The sequence below is a fragment of the Triturus cristatus genome, chromosome 1_2 (assembly GCF_964204655.1).
Source record: "Triturus cristatus chromosome 1_2, aTriCri1.1, whole genome shotgun sequence".
In the NCBI taxonomy this organism is placed as follows: domain Eukaryota; kingdom Metazoa; phylum Chordata; class Amphibia; order Caudata; family Salamandridae; genus Triturus; species Triturus cristatus.
Genome location: NC_140580.1, coordinates 951,887,508 through 951,899,615, shown reverse-complemented (window position 1 = coordinate 951,899,615; position 12,108 = coordinate 951,887,508). Strand labels below are relative to the sequence as shown.

General features: G+C 46.6%; 1 long non-coding RNA gene across 1 annotated transcript in view; it reads left to right on the top strand.

Moving 5' to 3' along the window:
- Positions 1-12,108, top strand: part of LOC146868429 (uncharacterized) — a 36,306-nt gene that overhangs the window by 18,635 nt on the left and 5,563 nt on the right. The window contains exon 2 of the long non-coding RNA XR_014966220.1: positions 5,684-5,845. This is a non-coding gene — a long non-coding RNA (uncharacterized LOC146868429). The remainder of the gene's footprint in view (positions 1-5,683; positions 5,846-12,108) is intronic.

Below are 12,108 nucleotides of genomic sequence, written 5' to 3'. Positions count from 1 at the left end.
TTAATATTAAAAAAATCCGTAGTCAATGGGCCTAGCTTATTATTGGTTAACATTATATTTTTACTATTTAACCAAAATGCATTAACCAATTCAGCTCTAGAGAATTTAGGGGCAGTTATCTCGGGGTGATGCCATAGAGCAGAAATTCCCAATCTAATAACCTCCCTTTTATATTGTATACTAGCCACGGTATATTGGCTAGACCAGAAAGGGCCATTAGTGATTTTAGATCGTTTTGATAATTCACAAGCTCCGGTGTTGCCCACAGCCTCCGCCAATACAATAATGGCCTTAGTGCAATTTCTTCTTGAATAGACCTAACTCCCAAATCCATTCTAAGTGGGTTAAGTGGTGTGCTAGATGGCAAGGTCAATAAAGACCTTAGAAACAAATTCTCAAATCTACCAATGTCTCCAGTTGGGGAGTGCCCCCAAAGTTCAACCCCATAAAAAGTTGCACCCCGTGCTTGTGCTTTGTATATCTCGATCATGGGTGCTATGGGTTTGGAGGTAGATGCTCTGTGCATTTTGAGGATCCCACCACAGGTCTGCGTGAGTCGTAATTTGGCTTTTGCTAACTGAGGACCCCATTCCATCCTATCCGAAAGTGTGACGCCGAGGTATTCAAACACAGTAACCCTGTCCAATGTAGCACCATTAAGAGAAGGATTAGGGCCATTTTTTTTGGGCGGGTTATATACCATAAATTTTGTTTTCGAGGAATTAACCTCGAGCCCTCTATGGGAACAGAATTCGGAAAAACTATCAAGGGCACGCTGTGTCCCCATGGGGGATTTTGACACCAAAAAGGTGTCATCGGCAAACATTAGTGCCACCACCTGCTCGTTGTTAAGTTTGGGGGCATCGATGCATATACAGATAAGTAGTACAAAGTCAGTTTGCTCTTTTTTATTTTTAAAAGATATATTTGTAGGCTAGGAATTCTTTATTTAAATCCTATTACTTGTTTAAAATGGCTTAAAAGCAATAGACATGCTGCGTATAAGCCGGAAGGATGCCGTAGGACTGAGGGGCACATGCATCAAAGTAAATAATTTGCGATTACCAAATAGCGATTTTTAAGGAATTGTTATTTGGTAATAGAAAATGCCTATGCATGTAGGAATCTTAAAAAACAATTGCGATCTTTAACATTAGCTAAGAGTGATACGGAAATTGCGAATCGCTATTACCTCCCGGTCCCTCCAGTCCTCGTCCCATTCCTTAACAAAGTGGAGATGACCATCGTCAGAAAAAAAGAGCAGGAGAATGCTGGGATACCTAAACCCACCCCCTCTCACTGTGAGTACATAAGCTGTACTATCCCAGCATTCAGCCTGTTCTATTTTTTCTGTCTTCTGACAGAATGGGACGTGGATTTGCTGGTTCTCACCTGTGCTGAAATCTTCTTGGATGTCTCGTCAGGCTGCTGGGCTGTCCTTGACGTCGTCCTGGCCCGTGGTCTCCTGGCCTGTCGGGCTTGCCAGGAGCCGTGTTGATAGGCGGCCTGTCCTTTGTGGCTGGTGCACTGGTCCTCCTGGTCTGTTCCGGGTTGAAGGCAGCGTCTTCCTGTGGTGTGGCCGCTGAGGGAAACGTGCTGCTGCTGCTGATTGGGATGCCTCGGGCTGGTCTTGGAGTTGCTCCTGGCGTTCCTGGATGCTGGTTGGGGATCCATTTTGGCCTTTTCCCCCCTGGACGCTGCGAGGTCGCCTGGGGGTGCCGGTTGCTCCTGGTTTTCCTCTTTGCTCGGCGCTAGTTGATGGACGGCATCTGGGCTGGCGGTTGGAGGTCAGTCAGTGTGTGGTGGTGTTTGACTGCCCCCGTGGTGAGTACCGCGTAGCGGTTTCTTTTTCGTGCTTTACCGTACTATGCAATTCTACATTCCTGTGCGGTTTCCCGCATGTTCTCAGCCTTTTTGCAGGTCAGTCTGTGCCGCTCTGCGGCTGGTGGGGCATCACCGGATGCTGTGCTGGATGTCTGGGGCTGTGTGCCTGGTGGCGTTGCCCTTTGTGGCGGGGTCCTGTCATGGGTTGTTCCGGGTGCTTGGGACAGTTCTTTGGGTATTCTGTCTCGATGTACTCCGGTGGTGCTTTTCTTCCAGTGTGCAGTCTCATCCTGGTGGTGTGCTGTTTCCTAGGCTCCCTTCGGCGGCCTGCTGCCTTTCTGCCCTGTTGGTTCTGCCCTTGTCTGCTGGGCGGTGTTGGGCATGGTGGGCTTCTGGATGGGTGCCCGCCTATGCATACTGGGTGCTGTGTGCTTCGCAGTTTGTGCTTTACTGGCATGTGGCCTTTCCTTCCTGCTGGCGCCTGGTCGGTGTCTGCTCTCGGTCCGTGTGCGAGTCCGGGCCTGGTTCGTGCCTGTATGGGTGCCAGCCTGGGACTTCCGGTTGCTGTGCACTCCTTGGTTCTTACCTGGGAGGTTTGCCTGGCCCCTGCTCGGGGGTGCCTTGCTTCTTCTTGGCCCTTTCTATGGGGTCACTGTGGCTATTGGCCTTTGTGTCTCCCATTGGTCGGTGTGTGGGTCTTTGTTGGTTTCTCTCTCTCTCTTGGTTGAAGGGGTTCAGGTTTCCCTTCACTGGGGGTGGCTGCCCGGGGCAGGTGGTGGGTTGGCTGTTCCTCTGCCCCAGTGGTGGGTGCCCTGTTGTGGTTTCCTTCCTGTTCTGGGGCGCTGTCCTCTGGGGTTCCCTGCCTCCGGGTTGATGGGTTTTGTTATTCTGCCTGTTGCCTGGGTTGGCAGTTTGTGGGGCTCCTGCCCCTGGCAGTTTTGTTTTTGGTTTTTCTTGTTCCTCTGTGGCTGGGTCACTTCTTGCATCCTGCATCGGGACCTTGAGGTTACCGGCCTCCCTGTTTCTTAGGTCCCGTTTTTGCCCGGTGGGGTGTTGTGCCCTCCCTCTTTCCTGGTGGGGCCCTTGGCTTTGGCTGTTGGCTCCAGGGCTGTGCTGGTGGTGCCCTTGGTGTGCCTTCTGGCTGACGTTGGTATTTGCTTGTTGCCTAGTGCTGGGTTGTGTTGTATTTGGCTGGCTGGTGGGGTTTGGCTTTCCTGTTGTTGTTTCCTTCCCCCCTCTTGTGTTCCTTTTTGTGGCCTGGTCCGCTTTTGGGGGTCCTTTACCTTTCGGCTGCCGGTTCCTTTGCCGCCTGTGGTGGCTGGGTGTTGTGGGTCTTCCTTGGCTTCTGCCTGGGTGGCTCCTTGGTTTCTCGAGCGTGCGGCTCCTGTGCCCCTCCCTGTCTGCTGGTCTGGTCCTTGTGGTTCCGTCTGACCTGCGGCCTTTCCGCCCTGCCGGTTCTTGTTCTCTGCTACTCTCAGTGTATGAGCGGGGTCTTTCTGGGTGCTGCCTGTCTGGGTGTCCTCCTCCGCCGTGGGTGTGTTGGTGGGGCGGCTGGTTTTGGGTCTGGTGTCGGCCTCCCCTGGTGTGTGGGCTGCGTTGTGGCTTTCCCGCTCCTCCTTGTCGACCTTGTGGTTTCAGGCTGGCTTCGCCTCGACTTTGGGGCTCTGGCTTTCCCCTTGGGGCCTGTCGTTTGGGCTTGGGCCTTTCTTGCTCCGGGGGGAGACTGGTTTTGTACCTGTGGTGTCTCTGGTCCTTGCTCTTTTGTTGGCTCTGCGGTTCTTGGATTGGCCAGTGTTTTGTCTTCCCTTTTTCTTTCTGATCCCACTCCCCTCGGTGGGTTGTTTGCCTTTGGGTACTCCGGACGCCTCTCCTATGGTTTTGGTGGTGCCTAGACTCTTCCGGTATGTTGTTGGGGCCTGGGCCTTGCCTCTCTTGGGTATTGACCTTGCTGTCCCTGTGTTTGGCCACTCGTTTGCCTATGCGGGTGAGCCGCTGGTGCCTTCTCTGCTTCGTTGTGTCTGGCTTTTGGCTGTGAGGGCCTTGGTCGCTTTGGGTCACCTTTTCTGGCCACTCTTTCTCTGGTGCCTTGGCACCTTGTTTCGGTGGGGGTATTTTGGCCTGTTGGTGGTCAGTGGTACTGTGCCTGGTGTTCCTGGGTCCTGGGCTGGCCTTCTGTCCTTTTCCTGTGACCCCTCCTTGGCGCCTGGCTGTTGCGCTGGCTGTTCTGTTGGTTGACATGTGTGGGCTGCCGGGCTCCATCCCTGTCTTCCTGCTGCTTCTCCTCCCTGTGTGGCCTGGCTGTGGCTGGCTCCTGTACCTTTCCCTGTGCCCCTTTTTGGTTGGGGGTTTTGGGGTTAGGTCGGTTGGCCCTATGCCTCTCCTTCCGGCCCCTGGGGGCGCCGTGTTGGGACTTCCTATCTGGCTAGCCTTTCTATTCGGCCATCTGGCTTCTTTGGTGTTTGTAGGGGTGCCGGCAGGGTTGGGCTGTGAGCCTCCCTGTCTTTCTCTCCTGCTTTTGCCCTTCTACGGCTGCTCTTGGGTTTCACCTTGGGTGGTTCCTTGGTGTCCTCCTTTGTCGCTCTGGCTGGTGGGTCGGCTCTTGGTTCAATGGGGGTTTCCTTCCTCCCAGTTCTGGGGTTTGGTATTCCCCGGTTCCGTGTTCGGCCCTCTGTTGTTGTCTTTCTTGGTGTTGTGCCCTGATCTTGTGTGGGGTCTGCTTCGGTCCTTCCCTTGCCCTTCTGTGGGCTGGGTTCTGTTATTGGTTGCGTTTGTCTGGGGTGGTTGCGCTCCTGGACTCTCCCTGGCCTTCATTGGGCGGGGTGCTGGGTTCATGTCCCAGTGTCTCCTGATTTAGGGGTGTGTGCCTCGGGCCGGGCCTGTTGGCCTATCCCTGTGCCCCGGGTTCTTCTCAGGGTGTGGCAGCCTTTCTGCGGCTGTCTGGTGTCTCCGTTAGATGCTGGCCATTCCCACCCTGTGGCCTGGGCCGCCTCTGGGGTTTCTGTGTCTCTGGGCTCTCTGTTGCCATTTTTTCATTCTCAGAGGTTGCAGCCTGTAGAGCACGCAATTTTAGGGCACCGTCCGGAAAACCCTGGTTGTTAAGTATGCAAATCAGCTCTCTAGCTCTCCTTGATACGAGTGAGCCCAGGGGCCCTGTAAATGCGAGACTAATGAATTTTAGTGCAGTGATGCAGACACCAGCACTAAATTACATTAGTCTGACCCCCCCATGCATGTTACTTGGCAGGAATGGTCTTACAACAAGCTCAATTGCCCACCCGTCTTAAAAATAAATAAATAAATCAAAAACATCGATGTTGCTTGGTTAATTAATTTACCTACTGAAAATGAAGCAGTAAAACACAATTTGATTATATAACAATCATATAAACAAAGCACAGCACTCCTTCCTGCCAACAGAAAACATGCTTTTTTAATTTGCTTGATGGTATTTTCTGGGTTAAAACAGCCCAAATCAATATTTAACTTCTTTATGCCCATCATAGCTTGTGTAAATCAGGAGAAATCTGCCAAGGAAAACCATTAGGCTTATGCAAAGCAGGGTCAGACTGAATGCAGTTGTATGTTGAGGATGAGCCCTATTCCTAAGACAAACTGAACTTCCTTTAGAAAAGAGCCCAACCCAAAAAAATAAAAAATAAACAATGTTAGGTGGCTACAAAAACTAAAGATTGAAAACGGGCCAGGAAAATATATTTAATCTCTCAGTAAAGACTAAAAATATAGAATTTTTAATGAATAACTCATGCACATGGTTCCTTAAAACCACTGTCTCTGCACCCTTGGAGCTTCCACACTCGCTTCATCAAAGCCTGTCTGTCTCCTCATCACTATTCCCCAGGCACCTCCAATCTCCTGGCAAGCTGACCTACTTTTTAAAATGTGAACTCCTGCTGCTGATCGTCGATGAGGTGCATGAGCTGCCCTTTCTCATCCAGGTGCCCTTCTGCAAGCAGCTTGGCTTCAGAGGCCCTCTCTGGCCTGATAAGTGGATGCATATCAGGTGAGGCAAGACTGTCTGTGACCAACTGGCTAAGGAGAGGTCAGTCTCGATTCTGGTGGTGAGGGAGGGCATGGCTGGCAATGATGAATGTGGGTGGCAAGGTAACGCTGAGGGTAGGAAGGACAGGATGTCTGTGCTGGGCTGGAAAGGAAAGTCACCAACCTGCATGCCCTTTTTGAAAGCCTCTCCCTCTGCCACACCACAAGCAAGTGATGTCACACAGAAAGATGAGCAGGCGAGGCACTCATTTTGTACGCATGCTCCTTTGAATGCGATCCGAGAAATGAACAACAGACAGAATAATGGCTGCTGACTTTGTGACCGTTGTTTTTTTCACCAAGGTCCGTATGGAAAGGTCTAGCGGGCCGCAAGTGGCCTGTGGGCCATAATTTGAGTACAGCCTCCTTACTCTGTAAAACACTCCAGTGTATAGCACTGTATTCTACTCCACTACAGTGTACACAAATGCACTCTACAATATTTACAGAACGTAAATCCACTTTGTCACACACTGTATGCTATTCCGCTATATACCACAGCACTGTACACCGCTACACTCTATGCCACTCCAATATACGCCACTCTATTATATTCGAGTTCACTGTAAGCCACTTCACTGTATGAGACTCCACTCTATGCCACTCCACTGTATGCCATTTCACTATACGCTACTCCACACTCGTTCAAATTTACTCATCGACATTAAATCACAATATTCTGTACCACTGTACCATGCACTGTGTTCTGGCGAACAGTATAATTTCTGATGTCTTAAGCGTTGTAATTACTGCAATGATTTTACAAGCTATGACTTAGGATATATCCAAGGGTATAGGGAGTGCATCAAGAAGGGGTGAGTCATAGTTGTTGTAGTGTGGTGAACGAGGTGACGAAACTGTGTATGGTGGTGCATGAGTGATATTCATTTAAAGGTGGTGCACAAGTATAAATGTGAGTTATATGTATGACTTACAGTAATGTGAAAGTGATGCGTAAGTGATAATTTCCCACAGATGAGTATATGTTTTGAATGTGTTATGGTTGTGTAGTCTAAGGTGTGTTTGGCAAAATAAGATAAAAATAAGTGTGTTAGCGGTGCAGAAATCATAAGATTAAGATATAACTATCTGGCACATGCACAATGCCATTTGCGATTCCTTAATAGCGAAAAATAAGGATTCGCTAATAAGGAATAGCAAAAGGCTATGCATGTAGAATTCGCTTACAAAATAGCGAATCCTAAACATTCCTTAATTGCTACTCGCAAATTGCGAGTCGCAATTAAGGAATACCTCCCCATTGATTCCTATGGGCCTAGAGGCCCATAGGAATCAATGGGAGGACTTTCTCAATTTGCTAATCTCAATTAGAGAATCACAAATTGCTCATGCTATTTCAAGGGTGCCAGGGCGTCAAAAAGGACACCCTGTTGCACCCCTGAAATCTGCATATGAATACATCTTGCACACACACATGCCCCAAGGGCATGTGTGTGTGTAAAATGGAACTTTGAAAAATGCACAAAAGTGCATTTTTCAAAGTTCAACTTCATGGTAATTTGCTCCCCCTATTAGCGAAATCGCTAATTTTTAAACTTTCATGCATTGCATTTAAGGAATCTCAATTTGGGATTCCTTAAATGCAATCGCAATTTAAGGAATCGCTATTTAGAGATTCCTTAAATAGCGATTTTTGCATTTGGGATGATGCATCCCAAATGCAAAAATACCGGTCGCAAAGGGGCAGATTCTGCTAATCTGCCCGTTTGCGAGCAGGTTTCTCGTTGATGCATATGGCCCTTTATCTTTAGAATTTCTAATATTTGTGGAGTTTAATTTGGATTTGTATACCAAAAATTAATAAATAATTCATTACTATAACTTTTGTTTAATCTTTGTTTATTTGTGTGAATTTCAATAGTTTTTTTAAATGTTAGTAACAATTTTGTAGTATAAGTCAGGTTTAATTTAGTGGAGTGTTGTGCTATTCAGTGCTGTGTGATACAATATAGTTGTGCATAGTGTTGTAAAGTGTACTCTGGTACAGTATATTGTGGCACAGTGAAGTGGAGTAGAGTGGAATGAGAGTGGAGTAACGTGCAATGGAATGGCATATAATGGAGTCGCATAGAGTGGAGTTGCACACAGTGGAGTGGCGTACAGTTAACTCGGATGCAATTCAGTGGTGTATATTGGAGTGGCATAAGGTGTAGTGATGTGCAGTGCAGTGGTATACAGTGGGACAGCATACAGTGGAGTGTGATAAAGTGGATTTACGTCCTGTAAATATTGTAGAGTGTCGAGTGTATTTGCATACACTGTAGTGGAGTATACTGGAGTGCTATACACTGAAGTGTTGAACAGTGTTGGGGCATTCATTGGAATATTGTGTACTGAAATAGCATAGTGTGTAGTGTTGTAAAGTGGAGTGTGCTACAGTGGACTGGGGTAAATTGAAATAGTGTACGCTGGAGTGCTATACACTGGAGTGAAGTGGAGGAGAGCTGAGTGGTATACAGCTGGTTTCCGTTAAGTGTAGTGTGGTACCGCATAGTGTTGTAAAGTTAAATTGCATAAAATGGAGTGGGATATATTGGAGTGCTGTACAGTGCAGCAGTGCAGAGCGGTATAGCGTAGACCACTGTGGGGTACACTGTAATACGGTACATTGCAAAAGTGTATAGTGGAGTAGCATAAACTGTACTGTGATACAGTGGAGTACAGAAGAATTTTGTAGGGTTTAGTTGTAATAACATTGAGTTTAGCGGTGTTAATTGTTCAGACGTATAGTGGAGTGCCATATAGTGGAGTAGCATAGAGTAGAGTGTCGTACAACTTAATAGGGTTAATTATAGAAGAGTCTAGTCACATAAAGTGAAGTGTGGTTTAGTGGATAGGCGCCCAACATAGTCTTGTGTAAAGTGAAATAGCATACAGTTGATTGTGGTACAGTCCAGTGGCATTTAGTGCATTTCATTACAATGGAGTGGTGTAGAGTGATGTAGCATATATTGGAACAGTGTACACTCCACTAGTGTACCATCAAGTGGGCCACAGCGTAATAGTATATAGTGGAATAGCGTAAATTGGATTTGGGTGCAGTGGAATAGCGCAGCGTTGTGAGCAAAACAGTTTAGTGGCATCCAGTAAACTAGCATGCACAAAAGTGTAATAGAATACAGTGGGGAACAGTATAAAAGCGTAGAGTACAGTGGTGTACATTGCAATTGTGTACAGTGCAATTGGGTGGAGTAGAGTTGAGTAACATGCAATAAATTAGCATAGAATGTAGTGGCTTATACTGTCGTAAACAGGAGTACCATACTCTAAATCGCATACAGTGGGTTAGCATAAAGTGAACAGTTAGAGAGTGGAGTGGTGTAAAGTAGAGTGTGTAAATTAAAGGGAATGTAGCATTAAAGTGTCCAAACATGTCAATGTTGTATGTCCAAAATATATATTGATATATGTAAATGTTGTGAGGGTCCAAAAACATGCCTAAATGCAGTGTATTTTACATAATGATTTACGTTGCCTATTGCGAAATCACAATTAAGCCACTTTTTGTGGCTTAAAGCTGCTTTATACATATGGTACCCTTTCATGCAGGATAACATGTGTGAAACCTATGGTTTTTTAAGTGAATTTGTACGGTTTTTTAAATGCTAATTCCTAACTATAACGTGTGTGAAACCTATGGTTTTTTCAGTGAATTTGTACATTTTTTTAAATGCTAAGTTATGTATTTTTTTTTTTTAAAGTTTTTTCACCATGCGCGTACCCTACGCGCACGGTGCTCTTCGCGCACCGTGCGCGCACAGTGGGTGCTTGGTGCGCTTCGCGCACCAAGCGCCCACGATGCGTTGTTCGTGCCGTGCGCGTAAGGTGCGCGCACCCCGCGATTTTTCGCAAAAAAAATATTTTTTTTTAGCCTTGGGGTGACCCCCTGACAAAGGCTAGGGGGTCAGGACCTGTCCATCCTGCCCCCTTCTCACGTTTTCCCCCTTTGTTTTTCATTGCCTCAGACTGCGAGAGACAAAATGGCGGCCGACACTTCCTGATTTCGACCGATTCGAATGTTTACTGACATCTAACAACCAATCGCGTCACCGTGCGCGTACGGTATGCTTACCGTACGCGCACGGTGCGCGCTTATAGATATATATATGCTTTTAACTGCAATTTTCTCCGGAACTAATGAACAGATTTACACAAGACCTGCAAAAGGCACATCCCTGAACTGAGGACTACCTCTCTGCCAAATTTTAAGTAATTCTGTTCAGCCGTTCGTGCTGTAGCTTGGACTAAAGGTCCTATGGAAAAATGCATGGGGAAAACGTGTTTTGGGACCCCCCCTTTTTCTCAGCCCCCGCTTGACGAATCCCCCCGAGACTTTCAGGGAAGGAGCGGAGCGGAGCGCCCCACCTATTTTGAAAATTTCGCGAGGATTCGTCAATCGGCGCCAAAGTTATTCCAAATAGAATGTTGCGGATTTCCTATGGAAACACGGTCCTAACTATAACTATCTACTCACGACCGCCAGTAGATAATATATATATATATATTCACTGAAAAAAACCATAGGTTTTACACACGTTATAGTTAGGAATTAGCATTTAAAAAACCTTGCAAATAAACTGAAAAAACCATAGGTTTCACACATGTTATAGTTAGCTGGACATTTCACTCGTACAAAACCATTGAAATTCCCCAGTTATAGTTAGTTCAGCTAACTATAACTTGCGCGACCGCAATCCACTGCTGATGACGTCACATATTACATCACTCATGACATGGTCAGTGACATCACTGATGACATCACTGATGACATCTCAAATGACATCACTGATGACATCACTCATGACATCATCCTTGTGTAAGAGTGGCAGACCTCCTCTTATCCTAATATAAACTTTGATACACACATTGAAAAATACAAACTAAAGTTTTGAAAACTATAGAGATGCCAATACCAGTTAGAACAACCTATTCAGTAATTCCAAAATCTTCATACGCATCCACTCATTCATCAACACTTCTATATAGCCACTCATACATGTACTCAGTCATCATATGTACTCATACACCTATACATCCTGTTACACACCTACACTCATACATAGAGTTACTCACACACATACTGACACATGCAAATAAACATCCATTTACTTGCATATACAGCAATACACACACCACTACACTTACTTCTACAGAAACGTACACATACTTACTCTCTTAAACAATCACTTCTAGAAACACATACTATTTATACAGGAACTCTTCCAATCTCTCACTCTCATATATCCTCACTTATATAGATCAATACTCTCATATACTAGTTTAAAACATATGGACTTACTCATAAAGACACTATTGAGACAGTCATTCACCCTCTTACTCACCCATACACACACTCATCCACCCATACTGTCCTGCTCATATACTGTCTTCAAAACACATACAAACAGTGAGTCACTCATTCATGCATCTATACGCTAAGTAACATCCCCCACTGAACCATACAGACACTCATACTGATACTCTAAAAACGAACTGATAACCCATATACACACTCATGTAGCTACTCACCAACCCATGCAGCCACTTATACACAAAGTGAGACACTGATACATATATTTAAATATTTAAACATTACTCACTAATACTTGTATTCACTAAGATACTGTTAATAAGTCAGTTATACAATTAATTTTACAAAAAAAAACATCCATTTAGACCAGGGGTACTCACAAACTTTCTCTCGGGGGCCAAATTTACAGTGTGGTTTGTGGCTGAGGGCCGCACCGGTGGAGGCGGGGTCAGAGGGGGAGGGGCGGGGCTAAAGCAAAAAAAAATTGTGACCATGAGGTTGAACACAGGTCCCTGCAGCAGACGCCTTCATCCACTGTGCCACCAGACCCGGCATACTCACATCTCTCTCTCTCTCTCCCTCTCCCCCTCCCTACCCTCTCCCTTCCCCTCCCCTCCCTCTCTCCGCCTCCCTCTCCCCTGTCTCCGTCTCCCTCCCTGTCTCCGTCTCCCTCCCTGTCTCCCTCCCTCTGTCTCCCTTCCTGTCTCCCTCCCTGTCTGTCACCCTCCCGTCTCTCTCCCTCTATCTCCCTCCCTCCCTCCATCTTCCTCCCTCCCTCCCTCTCCCTCCCTTCCTTCATCTCCCTCCCTCTCCCAATCTCATGTCCGGAAACACAGACTCTCTTATCTGATTTTATTTTTATTAGACAGTTGTGATCTTTTCCTTTCAAACCC